The following is a 17,545-nucleotide window of genomic DNA, read 5'->3' on the forward strand; positions in this document are numbered from 1 at the left end:
TTTGGAAAGAACTGGACTAGTGTTGCATGACTGTTCCACAGCTGCCCACCATCAGGGCTGCCTCCCACATTGCACAGCAGCCCTGGTAGGTCCCTAACACTGATGTTCTACTGCATGGAATGTCAGCCAATGTCCTTAATGTCAACTAGCCACACCTGACTGAGCCCAGAATAGGAATTTGTATTATGAATTGAGCAGCATCTCTCCAGGAGCTTCTTCTCAGCTCAGTATGAAAATGAGATTCTGTATATTCATGAGTTCTGTTAAGACATTATGTTGAACATGCATACAGGTGTCGATACACATGTACATGTTTTGTGCAAGACTGTACATGTGTTCATTTTAAAAGTGAACCTGGGTACAGGCTCCCTTCAATGCAGTGTAAAGATAGGAAGTGTACCACTATACATACTGTATGTTGAACTTAATGTGTTATATGTATCTACATTCATACAGATCTGTATGTATGCATAAAGTACATGGTTTGTACATATGCTAAATGTAACATGTGAATAGGGTGTCCAGGCTCGGACTGGCCCACCGAGAAGCAGGGCATTTTCCCGCTGCACCCTCGCCTGGTGCACCCTGCTGCGCTCACTGGGCTCTCCCTGGGCCAGCTGCCTGGCTCCTCTTTCCCCTCTCCCTGTCCATAGAGCCCCATCTCCTCTTCTTCCGATTGGTCGTGAGAAGCAGGCTCAGACTGCCCTCAGGGCAACAGGGCATATTTCCAGTGCACCCCACCCGCCCCACTCCACCTGGTGTGCCCCACCCCCCCCCTGCACCCCGACTCCCACCCTTAATTAACCCATTCTGCTAAAAAAATGTAACATGTGAATAGGGTTTCTCAGGCAGTCTTATTAGGTGGATGTACATACATTATTCAATAACTCCTCATTCTCGAGGAAACTCTATTCTTGTGACCTACATGGCATTGCCAGACCAGCCAGCCAACCAACCAGTCTATGTTAATTATTTCCCAAAAAAACCTTATTTATTTTTCCATCCTGGAAACCAGTTTATAGTTCACACAAAAATGTGTAGAAGCCACAAAAGCTGATCTGTAAGGCTCTGGGAAATTTTGCCTATCACTGGTTGTTACAGTTGGATTATTTTAACCATTTTCCAAACATGAGGATCACAGCATTAATATTATCTGTGATCATGCAGAGTCTCCCTTTCTGCTCTATTGTTATTCATTTGCTTAAAATTTGTCCTAGGCCTCATTTAAGAGATGCATTCACACATCAACCACACTGGCTTAACATCAATATTACTTTCAATATAATAAAGGTACATAAATGTAATATTGAAAAAATTTCTAAAGGCTGTCAAGTCCTTTTAATTTTACTCATGTTAATTTTACCCATGCTTGGAGAAAAGCCCTGAGACCTCAAACTATTTCATTTGCATTGATTTACAAATATAACATTCACTGATGGCATATTTCTAAATGTAACTCTGGCATTAGAGTGACACATAGGATGAAGACAGGCTTCCGGGGCAGGATTTCTGCTGGTACACAATTTGAACTTTGGAGAGAAAAATTTTTATTTAATTATATGAGCATTCACTGATTTGTCCAGAAAACTGATGATGTTTCTGTGGAGCTGTAAACACCATGAATGCTCCAGAATGTATTAAGAATACTGCTATTTAATTATGACACTATAAACGCAGGGGTACTCTCCATCTGTTGCTGACCTACAAGTCCCATCATTCCCAGCTGCAGATGGGAATTGTAGTTCAGCAACAGCTGGAGAGCCAAGGTTGCCTACACCTGCTAACACAATATGAATCCTAAATGTGTTTCTGCCTAATGTGTTTCTGCCTGATGCATCCAAAATTTGTTTCTCCCTGGCATCTCCAGGTGGGGCTTGGTAAGATCCCCATCTGAAAACCAGTATTGCCATTTTTAGTCAGTGTTGACAGTATTGTCCTACATGGACCAATGCTTTGACTCAGTATAAGACAGCTTCCTATGCTTAAATTGGCAGTCCTTGCCAGTCAGATGTCAGGTGGGAGATCGTCTGAGCTAAAACAGGAGAACCATATGTCCGTCTATTTTACTAGTTTCTCAGGATTTGAAGCCTACTCTCAAGGAAGCGGAGCTGATGTGAGAAGGTAAACAAGCTTTTCTACCAATAAGGGACCGCTCTTTTCCTTCAAAAAAACAAGAAGAGGTGGCAGTTTTGAAGGGCTGGTTTCCTTTAAGGAAGAAGTCCAAGTGTGTGTGTGTCTGTGTTTGTTTTTTTGCCAGGGGTTGCTTTTGCCAGGGCTTATTTGGGGGGCTATGTAGCTTTCAGTTTTTGTTTCTCACTCTTGCCTGGAGAGAGACAGGGCCTGCCCAAATGAAGAGAACAGAGAGGATCACAAACTCTGGCAAAAGAAATGCAAAGAGACAATAAGGGAGGAAGAAAGAGAGTTTGTGGAACATTTAGCTTAACGCATTAAGAGAAATAACAAAAACTTGTTTAAATACATCAGAAGCAGGAAACCTGCCAGCAAAGCAGTTGGACCATTAGATGATTAGGGATTATCTAATCATTATCCATTAGTGAAAGGGATTATTAAGGAAGATATGGAGATTGCAAAGAAGCTAAATGAGTTCTTTGCATCTGTCATCACAGCAGAGGATACTGAACAGAGCTTCTTAGGGATAGAGGCTAAAGAACTGAGTCTGATAGAGGTGATGAGAGACAACGTTCTAAACTGTCTGGAAAAATTAAAAATTAACAAATCACCAGAGTCAGATGACATCCACCCAAGAGTCCCTAAAGAACTCAAATGTGAGATTGTCAACCTCCTTACAAAAATATATAACTTATCCCTACAATCAGGCTCTGTACCAGAGGACTGGAAAGTAGCGAATGTGAGACTAATTTTCAAAAAGCGATTCAGGGGCGATCCAGGAAATTACAGAGCAATAAGCTTAATGTCTGCTCCAGGGAAATTGTTGGAAAGCATTCTCAAGGATAAAATTGTTAAACATATAGAAGAAAATGCCTTGCTAAAGGAGAACCAGCATGCCTTCTGCAAAGTTAAATCTTGCCTCACTAACCTTTTGGAGTTCTTTGAGAATGGCAACAGGTTTGTGCATAAAGGTGATCCAGTTGACATTGTATACCTAGTATACAACAAAGTTCCTCATCAAAGACTCTTGAGAAAGGTTAGCAGTCATGGGATAAGTTACTAATCCACACATAAATTCATGTGTGGGTTGGTAACTGGTTTAAGGACAGGAAACAGAGCGCAGGAATAAATGGACAGTTCTCTAAATGGAGGGAAGTAAGAAGTGGGACCTCCCCACCAGGGATCTGTACTGGGCCCAGTCCTCTTTAACCTGTTTATAAATGATCTAGAAGTTGGGGTAAGCAGTGAGGTGGCCCAATTTGAAGATGACACCAAAGGATTTAGGATAGTGAAATCCAAAAGAGATCATGAGCAGCTCCAAAAGGATCTCCCCAAACTGGGGGAGTGGGCAAAAAATGGCAGATGCAGATGCAGTTCAATGTTAGCAAGTGTAAATTGATGTATATTGGGGCAAAAAAAAGGGCAAATTCACATATACGCTGATGGGGACTGAGCTGTCAATGACTGACCAGGAGAGAGATCTTGGGGTCATGGTGGACAGCTCAGCTCGTCGAAAGTGTTGACTCAGTGCACGGCAGGTGTCAAAAAGGCAAATTCCATGCTAAGGATCATTAGGAAGCGGGTTGATAACTGGTTTGATCTGCGTTGCAGGGCACTACACAAACAACTGCTGAGTATCTATAGAAAATATAGATTGGGTACAGAACAAACAGTTCCACCAATTTATTATCAGATTAAAAAGGCATACAAAAGTCGTTTAAAATTTGCTAAACAACAAGCACTATGAAATGTCTGGAATAAGCTAATCATGGCTACTACTAATAAGATACCCATACTTTTTGGAGATTGGTTTCGGCAACCAGCCAGGTTTATATGTCTTGTAGAATTCCGGCCAGATCGCTGGAATCTCACTTTTTTGCGGTCTATAACGATGCCCACCCTAGCCAGATCTTGATTCCACCCCTGATTGAGGAGTTGCCCCGTTGGCCTCCTGTTACTCCTGCAGAAATAACAGATTTAGTAGGTCATCTTAAAATTGGAAAAGCTCCTGGTCCTGACCTTCTTCTTCCTGAACTATTAAAAGCTAACATAGAATGGTGGGCCTTAGTTTTAGCTAATTTATTTACATCTATTAATAGCACAGGAGCTGTACCAGAGCAATGGAAAACAGCAATAGTTGTTCCCATATTCAAAAATGGTTCCCATTTAGATCCATCTAATTATCAACAAATTAGTTTGCTATCAGTGGTTGGTAAACTATATGCACTGTATCTTTTCGATAAGCTTAAGGCATGGATTTCAGAAAATCAAATTCTCGGGATTGAACAAGTGGGCTTTAGAGCAGGCTGCTCTACTCTCGATCATTGTATGATCCCGCACCATCTAGCAAAGAAATACTCTAGCGGCCCCAAATGCAATTTTTTGGTTGCCTTTATCGACTTAAAATCTGCGTTTGATTCTATCTCCAGACATTTATTATGGACCAAACTTGGAAAAACAACAATAGATAAGAGATTGCTATTTCTGATGATGCAGCTTTACTCTAATTCCTCATTACGGGTTAGATATGCTACCAGTGGGGCCCTAACAGACTCAATCCCCTCTACTCGAGGGGTTAGACAGGGCTGCATCTTGGCCCCGACACTGTTTAATCTCTTTATTAATGATCTGGCTCCATTTCTGGAGAGGGTGGATTCCCATGCTCCGAAGCTGGCCAACAAATGAGTGCCCGTTTTACTCTATGCCGATGATGCAGCTGTGCTATCTCAGTCCAGATTAGGTCTGCAAAGACTGTTGCGCGCTTTTGCAGGCTAATGTAATGATAACAAACTAACAGTTAATTACAAAAAAACAAAGGTCCCGTTTTTTTTCTAAATACAGGAAACTATATAAATGGGTAATAAATCAGAACCGCATTGAGCAGGTTTACAGCTATAAATATTTAGGCATATTATTTCAATATAATCTCATTTGGAATACCCATAGGCTGTCTTCAATTCATATAGCCCGCAATACCCTCAGTGCCTTTTTGCTATTTTATTATTCTAAAGGGGGTCCGTTTGTTCCCATGGCACTCCAGGTATTTCATGCTAAGATTGTGGCTCAACTACTTTTTGGAGTCCCGTTATGGATCCAGGGAGTAACAGCTGAACTGGAGAGAGTACAGTCTATTTTTTAAAGAGCTATCTTTGCAGTGCCTAGGTGCGTGTCTTACTCTGTTCTATGTTTGGAATCTGGGTCTGTCTCTATAGCCTGTAAAGCCTGGGAGCTCACTTTTGCTAGATGGAGAAAACTTTGTTCAGAGATTCAGGAATGTTCTTTTTTCCAATATTTATCGGTGGATTCTTATCCTAACCCTTGGCTAACATATATAAACAACAAAATTATGCAACTGGGCCTTCAGAACTTCTTACTTGGGAATATAAAAAGGTGAAGGAAACATTATTTCTCCAGTTGCATGATATTGAACGGCAGGAACTGATGTCTTCGGCCAATAGGACTTGCTCACCTTTACATTTTGGGATTCTGCCACCTTGGGGAGATAAAGGTGCTAACTATTTAACAACGCTGCATTTTTCTAAATTTTGGGTTTCATTTGCTCGGGCCTGGTTAAATGTGTTGCCCTCTTCTCTTCTGGAACAGAGGTTTGCTAAAGATTATCCTGTAATGGTTTTTTGCCCTTGTGGCGCTGGCCTCTTGGAAACTGTCACCCATGTTTTGTTATATTGTTCTTTGTATCGGGATGCCAGAGAAGAACTTATTTTCCCTCTGTTACTTAAATTTCCTGGAAGGTGTGAGCCTTTTTACACATATTATTGCCTTGTGGATTTAAGCTCTGAGATTACAAAAACTGCAGCTAATTTTTTTTATATAGCCATTAGGTTAAGGTCTCAATTAAGCACTTAATTGCAGGAGCTACTTATTGTTTTTAAGTAACTTATTATGAATGATTGTATTTTGTTTTACTGTGTTTTAGCATTGATTATTGATCATTGTATTGGACGGATTTGCTACCTCTATTCTTGCTGGCCAATGGCTGTAATAAAATTGATGAGGAGGAGGGAGGGGGTTGAAAATAAAACTGCTAATATTATTATGCCCTTAAACAAATCTATGGTGCAGCCACATTTGGAGTTCTGCAAGCAGCTCTGGTCACCAAATCTTAAGGACATTGTAGAACTGAAGAAGGTGCAGAGGGCAACCAATATGATGGGGGCCTGGAGAACCTTCCTTATAAGGCAAGGCTACATTATCTTGGGCTTTTTAGTTTGGAAAAGAGGCGACTACAGGGAGACATGATAGAAGTCTATAAAATCATTATGATGTGGAGAAAGTTGATAGAAATTTTTCTCCTTCTCACATAACACTAGAACCAGGGGTCATCCTATGAAACTGATTGCCAAGAAATTTAGGACCGACAAAAGGAAGTACTTTTTAACACAATGCATAATCAACCTATGACATTCTCTGTCACAAGATGTGGTGACAACCAATAGCCTGGGTGGCTTTAAAGGGGGTTTAGCTAAATCGATGGAGGACAGGTCTATCAATGGCTACTAGTCTGAGGGCTATAGGCTACCTCCAGCCCCACAGGCAAGATGCTTCTAAATACCAGTTGCAGGGGAGTAACAGCAGGGCATGCCCTCATCTCTTGCCTGTGGGATTCCCAGAGTCATCTGGCAGGCCACTGTGTGAAACAGGATGCTGGACCAGATGGGCCTTGGGCCTGATCCAGCAGGGCTTTTCTTCTTATGTAAGTCTATTAACATGGTTATGTGATAAGTTGCTCCTCCAGCCAGGTCTTATGGTTTGCACTTTGAAGATAACATATTCATTGCATATTTTTGTCCCAAAAAATCCATCTCAGTTAGAAGTAGCTTCACCCAGAAAGAATTTATTTCCCTTGTGAGTCCAAACTGTAAGTAAGGAAAGGCATTTGAATTGCTGTTAGTCTGGGCTTGAACCTCTAAAGAAAAAGGCACTTAATATAAAATGATTATATGAGTCATTTAAGATATATGGCCTTCTGTAACAGAACGGTCTCTATTTTTCACAAGATATGAACAAATGAGAGCTGTTTCCATCCTGATAAATCTAAAAAAGTTTCAGGAAGCTGTATATAAAACTAGCTTGTCCAGGCGCAGAGCATCTGCGCTCCTGCCGACCTGACCACCGCCGCTGTGCCCCAACCACTACTATGCTGGTATGACTGGCTTTCTGGCTGGCCACTCTCCCTTCCACGGCTTCTGCCCCCCACCGCAATATCTGGCGGGCCAGCTGGATGGCCCATCTCCTCCCCCCCCCACGCTTTCTGGCTTGCGGGCTGACCACGCTTTCTGTCTTGCAGGCCAACCTCCTCCCACCCCCTCTTCCTTGCAGCCAGGCCAGGCCAGCCCGTCATCTCCTCCTGCCTCCTCCTCCCGGTGGGTGGCCGGGCCAGGCCAGCCTGCCGCAGCCTCCTCTAGCCGATCAGCAGCTGGGCCAGGGCCCGGCCGGCTCAACACCATTGCTTCCTCATCCTGGTGGGCGGCTGGGTGGGCCAGGCTGGCCTGCCACCTCCTCCTCCTGCCGACTGGCAGCCGGACCAGAGCCAGGCCCGCCGCCACCGCCTCCCCCCCCGCCTCTTCCTGCTGACCAGCAGCCGGGCCAGGGCCAGGCCAGCCCACCACCTCCTCCTCCTCCTGCTGCCTCCTCCTCCCACCTCCTCCCGGAGGGTGGCAGGGCCAGGCCAGTCCTCCACCGCCTCCTCTGGCCAACCGGCAGCCAGCCAGGCCAGCCTGCCACCACCATTGTCTCCTTTCCCTGTCACTATCCCTAGGCAGCTGCTCTCACGAGAGCTGCCACACATGGGACTAGCAGCGGGTACGTTTAGGAGAATTAAATATATAGATTAGAACGGCAGGGGAGATGTTCACTCAATTGTGAGTAAATTAAATAGATGCTTAAGACAAAGACTTTATAGACATCTCTCCTCTTTCTCGTCCACCTCCTTTGTGGAAAAATAATAACCAAATCCAATCTATATAGGTTGAAGTATTTTGAAATGTTAGTTTTAGTAGCACTAAATCTAGTCAAATTCTGGCATTTCAGTTGGGTGTGGACTGGCTACTGGCTTTTAATACTATGGGCTGTATAAAACTGTTTCAGAGTTTCATACAAACTTGGGAAATGGACTATTTTTCATCATGGCTTGTTTCTACATAAAAGCTTTACAGAAGAAGTAAATATACCTTTAATGGAGTCAACAGAGAGTGCATTAAATGAAATGGAGAGAATATTTATGAATAAACTTCTTGAGGCTACCAATTTATCACTTTGCTTTGTTGCTCCAAAATCCACCAAAGAGTGTGGCAATTTACAAGCTGGGGAGTAATTTATTTATTGTTGACAGCTCAACCCTGAACAAAGAACCAGTACAAATAGCAACTCTAACCAGCACTAAATAAAGATTACAGGGATATTATGTCTTCTTTCAGGATATGTCAGGGTGACTGGTCATGAAACTGACTTGTATTAATGTTTTGTATTGGAAGAACCTGCCAGGGACAAATCGTATAATGAGTTTCCTAAGGGTTCTAACATAGTCTTGACTTTTTGACAGGGCAGGGAGGGGGAACTGGCATTAGATATTTTTCTAAAAAAAACATAAACCTGTGGTAGCTGGCAGGAGCAAATGACTCTGTGGGAAGAAGGAGAAAAATGTCAAGACGTTTGACACAATTAGAGCACAATGGAGAGTTAACCTACATAGAGGAAACTATTGGGAGATATTAATCATCTATTAAAGATTTCAAGGGAACCAGTAAATTTATAAAGTCTGTCTTTTGTCTTTCTAATTTGAATAGAGAAGTTGTATAGATTTAATTGACAAACATAATAATGACTTTAAAGATCTTGTCTCAAAATGTCAATGGTTTTAATAACAACATTAAATGGAAAAGGGTAGCACAACGGTTAAAAATGAAAAAGCAGATGATGTGTTTATCCAAGAAACACATTTGAAAAAGCAACATAAACACTTATTAAAAAGTCTAGGTGGCTATGAGATCTATGAGGCTTGCACTGATACAAAAACTAAATGTGTTTCAACTTTATTGAGAACAAATTTAAACTTTAGATGTTTAGATAAAAAAAAAGATCCTGAAGGTAGATATCTAATGTTAAAAGGATTAATTTTGGGTCAAAAATAACCCTAGTAAATATCTACATACCAAGTGTATCACAGGCAGGGTTTTATAGTAAGCTTTTTCAGAATATCAGTAGATTTACTGAAGGAGAGTTAATCCTAGCAGGAGACGTTAATGATGTAATGAACTCACAGATAGAAAGAGATCTAATAAGATGACTTCGGTAGATATTCTTCCAAAAAAGATTTCTTCTAGATTTAGATCAACATCCTCTAATAGATGATATCACTTTAGAGATATTACTATCCCAAGGAATATGATTATACCCTTCCTCCCTCCTTCTTAAAGACAGGGCTACTCAAGGATTGACATATTTTTATCTCCTAGATTGGTCAAGATAAAAATCTCAGCAGAAATTGGCCTGAGGCCAATGATACTAAATTCAATGATACTAAAAAATGAAGAGATAGTAAAAGAAATTAAAGATAAGATCAGGGAACATTTGAATTTAATCAGATTGAGAGTGAGAAATATGATGTAATATGGGATGCTTTTAAAGACTACATAAGGGAAATAATTCTTAAAATCTCAACTAGATTGAAAAGGGAGAAAGGAGAATTGCATAACAACTTAATTGTTAAGGTAAAAGAACTAGAGAAGGAACACAAGCAATCCTTAGATAAGAAAATAAACTAAGAACTAGATCTGTATAGATCAGTTAAGTGTCCTTGAATCACAGGAGACAAATAGAGCTATTAATAAACAAAGGTTTTTTTGAGAAGGGTAATCATGTGGATAAATTGTTGGCTAATTATATAGCTAAAGAATATAAGAAGAAATTATTGCACCCCCAGGCCCAAATAAAGATCAGACATGTATAGTTGGAGGAACTAGGGCCACTTTATTATTTTCGTTAATACAAATCCTTACAGTGAGGCATGACTACTCAGAGTGTGGTTACCCCAACTAAGGGTTAGTCTCATAAGGAGGACCGCTCAACCCCAGGCAATAGACTGGGTGTTAGTTCTGGCCAGACAGACTCTGGACATCATAACAACCATGGAGTGAAACCCCGCTGAGGGGAGGTCAAACAGCCCCGCCCACTCAGGCCACACATATCTGAGTGATGGGTGGCAGCCTGCCCCTGAGTAGGGGCAGATCCCAGCTCAAGGGCCACAGAACCTTTCGGCTTACTTATTCACCATTAAATGGTTCTCCAGTCAAACACCAATTAATACACTTAAACTAACCTGCACTCATCAGCAAAGTGAGCAATCAAAAGGTGAAAACCCTAAATCAGTTTCCGTGAGAAGCAGGCGAAAAAAGGCCAAACCAAGGCCAATCAGGCATGACCCAAAAAAATTCCTACTTGGCCCCAAATGGCAACTGGACATTATTTATTTATTTATTATTATTATTATTATTATTATTATTATTATTATTATTAATTCAATTTCTATACCGCCCTTCCAAAAATGGCTCAGGGCAGTTTACAAAGAGAAATAACAAACAGATAAGATGGCTCCCTGTCCCCCAAAGGGCTCACATTCTAAAAAGAAACATAAGACACACACCAGCAACAGTCACTGGAAGTACTGTGTTGGGGGTGGATAGGGCCAGTTACTCTCCCCCTGCTAAATAAAGAGAATCACCACGGTAAAAGGTGCCTCTTTGCCCAGTTAGCAGGGGACATCCCTCACAGAAATGGCTGGGAGGGAGGGTTGCTCAGTCTAAGCAACTAAAAGCGAGTGCTATGGAACTGGCTTCTTAAAATGCCGCTCCTCAAATTGGATTGGCTGGTCTGCGTCATGTGTCAGACTCCACGTGCTTGCCTCAAGGGCCCAGGAGCACAACCCTGCCCCCCGCAGTTGCATTAAAGCAGCAGGGAGCAGCAATACAATCAGTTACGTCAATGCAAACGGGGAAACTAACAAGCTCAAATGGTGAAATAGTACCAAAAATTTTAATTATTTTTTTTTTAAAAAAATCTCTTCCCCTGGTGCCTCTATAATGTACCATAGAAAAGAATTATTCCAACTATTACAGTTTCAAAAAAATTCTGAGGAACAACAACCTTTTTTTGAATAGCCCAGTTTCTACAGATGAGATGACTTCCCAAATTAAAAATGTAAAGTTGAATAAATCGCCAGAACCTGATTATTTATTCAGAATTTATTCAGAATTTTATTCAGAATTTTATCTCCAATTTAAGAAAGAGCTGCCCTTACCTTTAACTAAATTATTTCACCAAGGCATAGGTAATAGAAGAATTCCAGATTCATTGAATCAATCAAGGATAGTACTGATTCCAAAATCTGATAAAGTATTTGTAAGTGCCTATAGGCCAATTTCTCTGCTTAACTTATATTATAAGATGTTTGCTTCAATTCTGGCACAAAGGCTGAATTTGGTACTTTCACCTATTACTCATGTGGATCAATCAGGATTCCTGTTAGGGAGAAATATATTTGCAGCAACTAAAAGAGCACTAAATTTGATTAATTTTGCCTCAGAAAAAAAAATCCAGCTTTTATTTTTTTTAGATGTAGAAAAGGCATTGATTTGTTGAAAAGAGAATTTGTATATGATGCAATGAATGCCTTCAATATAAGTGGTTACTTTAGTGAGATAATAAAAACCAATATACAATAAGCTACAGCAAAAATCAAGGCTAAAAACATATTAACTGATGACATGAATCTGTGTTCTGGAACTCATCAAGGTTGCCCATTATCAGCCCTGCTGTTCCTAATAGTAATAGAACCACTTGCTGAAGCAATAAGGCAAGATAAAGAAATAAGGAATTAAAGTACAAGGGCATAGGCAATTATTTAACTCTGATTGCGGATGATGTTATGTTATCTTTGACTAATATTGAGGATACCTTACCAAAAGTACCACGAAAAATTAACAAGATTGGGAATATATCAGGATACAAGTTGAACAAGTCTAAAACAATTGTTATCAGTACATTTAAATTTTACAATTAAAGAAAATATAGCTAAATGTCATAATTTAAAGTGGTCAGAGAAACCTGTAAGATATCAGGGTATATATATAACAGTGAATAAAAAGGATTTGTTGAGGCTAATTATGCTTTGCTATAGAAAGAAATAGGATAGGAGCTAGAACGTTGGTCTAAGTTAAATATCTTCTGGTCGCGGAGTTGGTGTTGTAGTCTCCTAGACTTTTAGTGCTGAGGGACTTCAATATCCACTTTCGGACTGGCTTGTCTGGTGTGGCTCAGGAGTTCATAGCGGCCATGACAATTATGGGCCTATCCCAATTAGTTTCTGAACCAACTCACGTTGCTGGCCACACACTCGATTTGGTCTTTTGTTTGGATCAGGGGGGTGTTCCGTGGGTGGGGGATCCAGTGGTTTCCCCATTGTCATGGACAGAGCACTACCTGGTTAAGTTTGGTCTCACAGCCGCAATCCACCCCTGCAGGGGTGGTGGACCTATCAGGTTGGTCCGTCCGAAAAGGCTGCTGGACCCAGTGGGATTTCGACGTTGGTGCAGCCAGTGATTCTGTCAATGCCCTGGTGGGAACCTGGAACAGGGAACTCATCAGGGCAGTAGACACGATTACTCCTAAGCGTCCCTTCCAACCTGCTGCAAAAATGGCCCCTTGGTATACTGAGGAGTTGTGGGGGCTGAAGCAGTTGGGTAGGCGACTAGAGCACAAGTGGAGGAGAACTCGGTTCAGATCTGACAGGATACAGCATGTCACCCATTTGAAGAGTTATGCGGTCGCGGTGCGTGCGGCAAAAGATTGGTCTGCGCTCATTGCGGCTGCAGGTTCGCGCTCAGCGGAGCTATCCCCGGGTTGTGGGGAGTTTGATTTCTGCTCCTTCTACCTCAAATCAGTCCCGGGGGTCGTTCTGCTGTGATGCCTTTAATGGGTTTTTTGCAAACAAGATCTCCTGTATTCGGGCTGACTTGGACTCCACTGTTTCTGCAGGGTCTATGGAGGAGGTGTCCAGCAATCCCTCTTGCAGTATTAGATTGGATCAGTTTCAATCTGTGACACCTGAGGATGTGGACAAGCTGCTTGGGGTGGTGAGGCCTACCACCTGTTCTCTGGACCCTTGCCCGACTTGGCTGCTTCTATCTAGCAGGGAGATTGTTGGAGATGGCCTAGTTAATATCATAAACGCATCACTGAGGGAGGGTAGGGTGCCCCCTTGTTTGAAGGAGGCATTGATTAGACCACTCCTAAAGAAGCCTACTCTGGATCCCTTAGTGATGGACAGTTACAGGCCAATCTCAAATCTCCTTTGGTTGGGTAAGGTGATTGAGAGGGTGGTGGCCAACCAGCTCCAGGCAGTCTTGGAGGAAACTGATTATCTAGATCCATTTCAAACTGGCTTTAGAGCAGACTATGGGGTTGAGACAGCCTTGGTCGGCCTGATGGATGACCTTTACCAGGGAATCGACAGAGGGTGTGACTCTGCTGGTTCTTCTGGATCTCTCAGCGGCGTTCGATACCATCAACCATGGTATCCTTCTGGATCGCCTGGGGGAGTTGGGGATAGGGGGCACTGCTTTGCAGTGGTTCTGCTCCTATCTCTTGGGTAGATTCCAGTGGTGGAGCTTGGTGACAGTTGCTCCTCAAAACGGAAGCTGTTATATGGAGTCCCTTGAGGCTCCATTCTGTCACCAATGCTTTTTAATATCTACATGAAACCGCTGGGTGAGGTAATCAGGAGATTTGGTGCTGGGTGTTATCAGTATGCTGATGACACCCAAATCTACTTCTCTTTTTCATCTTCAGGAAATGGCACTCATTCTCTAAATGCCTGCCTACAGGCAGTAATGGGCTGGATGAGGGAGAACAAATTGAAGCTGAATCCAAGCAAGATGGAGGTGCTCATTGTGGGGGCTCAGAATCTGAGGGATGAGTTAGATCTCCCTGTGCTGGATGGGGTTACACTCCCCCAGAAGGAGCAGGTGCGCAGCTTGGGAGTACTCCTGGACCCAGGCCTCACCCTGGTATATCAGGTGGAGGCCATGGCCAGGAGTGCTTTCTATCAGCTTCAGCTGATTTGACAGCTGCATCCATTCCTCGGAGAGGATGACCTCAAAACAGTGGTGCATCAGCTGGTAACCTCCCGGCTTGACTACTGCAATGCGCTCTACGTGGGGCTGCCTTTGTACGTAGTCCGGAAACTTCAGTTAGTTCAGAATGCAGCAGCCAGATTGGTCTCTGGGGCAACCCGGAGAGACCATATTAAGCCTATTTTGAAACAGTTACACTGGCTGCCTATATGTTTCCGGGCAAAATACAAAGTGCTGGTTATTACCTTTAAAGCCCTGAACGGCTTAGGTCTGAGTTATCTAAGAGAGCGCCTTGTTCTACATGATCCCCACCGCACGTTAAGGTTATCTGGGGAGGTCTGTCTCCAGTTGCCACCAGTTTGTCTGGTGGCGACGCAGAGGCGGGCCTTCTCTGTAGCTGCTCCTGGGCTATGGAATGCACTCCCGGCAGAAATTTGTAATTTGAGATCATTGCTGTCCTTCAAGAGAGCCCTTAAAACCTACCTATTTGGCCTGGCCTTCCAGAGTTTTAAATGATTAACTGTTTTAAACTGTTGCCCTGATGTTGTGAAACGCCCTCAGCCATTTTGGAAGGGCGGTATATAAATCTAATAAATAAATAAATAGGGAGGATCAATCAAGATAAACCTAATGCCTAAATGTTTATACATAATAGAGAATGTTCCAGTGGAAATTCCAGCTAAGAAGCTAAAGTAATGGAAGAAAATAGTAACTGTTTTTCTTTGGAATAATAAGAGACCATGGGTGTCATTAGCTGCTTTGCAGAGGGAACAAAAAAAATGAGACATTGCAGCACCAAATTTAATACTTTATTATAAGGCAATGAGATAGAAATTGGTTCTAAAATGGAAGTCTGCAAAGGACACAGACCACTTTAAAGTTATTGATCAAGATTTATGTAAGGTACCACTAGATTACTTACTGTGGGCAGGTGAACTTCCTTATAGGAGGTCAGGTATGATGAATTATGACAGATATATATTAAATGAGTTATTTCAAAAGGGGGGAGGGGAGTAAATGTTTTGTAAATCCAAATATTTTCTCTTTAGCTTCTTTATATCAATCAATCCTTTAATATTTCAGGTAGAGAATCAATATAATCAGGTCTGTAATAATATAACCTGATATGAAGATGTCTTTCAGAACAAAGAATATTTAAATTATGTAGACAATAAAATTAATAATAAACAATATGAGAACTGAATACACAATTTTGAAAGTTTGTTTAAAACTGCTAGATCAACTAAAGGAAGATTGGCTGCACTTTATCAAATGCTATCAGACCATGAAATACAACATAGTGGGGCTGTTCTCACAACCAGCCAAGCCCAGGCTTAGGCAGCCAGGCTTGGTGCCCATGAGAACTGCTAAGATCCATGTTTCTGAAGCCAGCACTGAAGCCTGGCTCTTAGCCGGGGTTAATGGAGTGGGAGCAGGGTTAACCCAGGCTCCAGTGTTAATAGAATAGCCTATTTGGGGGCTCCCAGTGACACCCATGCATATGATTTGGAATTTTAGTCTTGTTTTTCCCACTTTGACTAGCTGAACCCGCGGGATTGTGGGCTCACCAGTTGCTAACACGGGCTAACTCACAAGGGTAAGTCACTTAGCAGGTAGCATAGAAAGGTAATTTCAGGTCAAGCCTAACTCGGGATTGAAAGAGGACTATTCCTCATGCTCTCCTCTCTGTTCAAGCACATATGAGGAGTAGACATATAAGTAGACACGAAGTAGACACAAGTTAACAAGAAGTTATCCCACATGGAGTTGCCCTGTGGTTTGGAAATTTTGGAAGGAGGTATTAGGTAATTTAGAAATAAAAACAAAAATAATAATTGAAAGAATGCCTAAAGTGGTTCTGTTGCAATGTTATGTATACAGGAGGACCTCGATATTCATGGGGGTTCTGTGCCTTACTGCAACAGCAGGTACGGAACCGCGAATATTGAGGCATTGGGGGCTATGCAGGGATCACAGCGGTCATTGGGAAAATTGTCAAAGATTTCCAAAAATCAGCTAAGTTTGGGGGGGGAATGGGCAGGAGTTCCTTACCATTCTTTGCTGCTCCCTCCAAGTTATACTTTGCCCCAGAAGGCCCCCAAATTGGCAAAAAAATGGCCAATACCTTCGGGTTTTTAAAGTTTTTTTTTAAAAATTGAGCCATTTTGAGGCTCTGGAACACAAAAGGGTGACCAAAAAGGACCTCTGCGGTCATTTCTGGCCACCCCAAACTACGGATATGCAAGGTTAACATGTCCCCCCCCCCCCAGTATGCTGTCCCCCCACCAAATATGCTGTCTTTTACCCAACCACAAATCCGCAGATAATGAATCTGCAAATATCGAGGCCCAACTGTATATCCCCTGTAAATTGAGAACTCTAACATTGTGCCTTTTCACTGCTGCTGAAATGATAAATGCAAGACACTGGAAGCACTCTGAATCTCTCTCTGTAAATGAAGGGTGGAAAAAAGTTTAGGAGGTGGTTCAAATAATGAAAATAACAGGATTCATAAGATTGAAAGAAGGGAGGCAAATACGACCATCTTTTTGTATTCAGTGCAGTCCACTTTTGGATTTTTTGAAGATGAAATTTGATATGGATTTTAAAGTTTATACTAAGCTGGTATTATGAATGTGGTGATTTTTGTATGGCTATGTGGATATGATTGTTTAGAAAATGTGTTGTTTTTTATTTTGTACTGAGCATATTTGTATTGAACATTAATTTTCTAATTTAAAAATAAATACATAAATAAATAAAATGCATTCAATGGCTTTAAAATATTTTCTCCTTCCACCACAATAAACTAAAACATTAGCTTGATGCTAAGAAGGACTCTGAAATAGAAAGAATACTTCCTATATTAACAATGTCAAGCCTTATTGATTTAATGGACCTGAATACAAGGTTATAGAAGAATCAGCTGAGAAAATTTCTCCTTGAGAGGACTCCTGAAATTCAAAGATAATTTAAATTTCTACTTGGGAGGAATTCTCACAACTCTGAAATTCTGAAAGAATTTCTACTGCAGATTTAACTGTGAGGCCTAATTCAAATTGAGCCCATTCTCACAACTGAGTGAGAGGGCTACTGGCTGGGTGGTGTGGGGAAGACTGCTTAAACTTACTGTCCTTGCAGACGACTGCTCCTCCATTGCTGGGCAAGATCACCGTGCACCCAGATGATCCTTCACTGCCCCAGGGAAAGTGGAGGGTCAGGGGCTGGGATGTGTCATCCCTGCCCCCAGAAATCCCTCAATGCAC

This window comes from Hemicordylus capensis, chromosome 5, assembly GCF_027244095.1.
Source record: "Hemicordylus capensis ecotype Gifberg chromosome 5, rHemCap1.1.pri, whole genome shotgun sequence".
Taxonomy (NCBI): Eukaryota; Metazoa; Chordata; class Lepidosauria; order Squamata; family Cordylidae; genus Hemicordylus; species Hemicordylus capensis.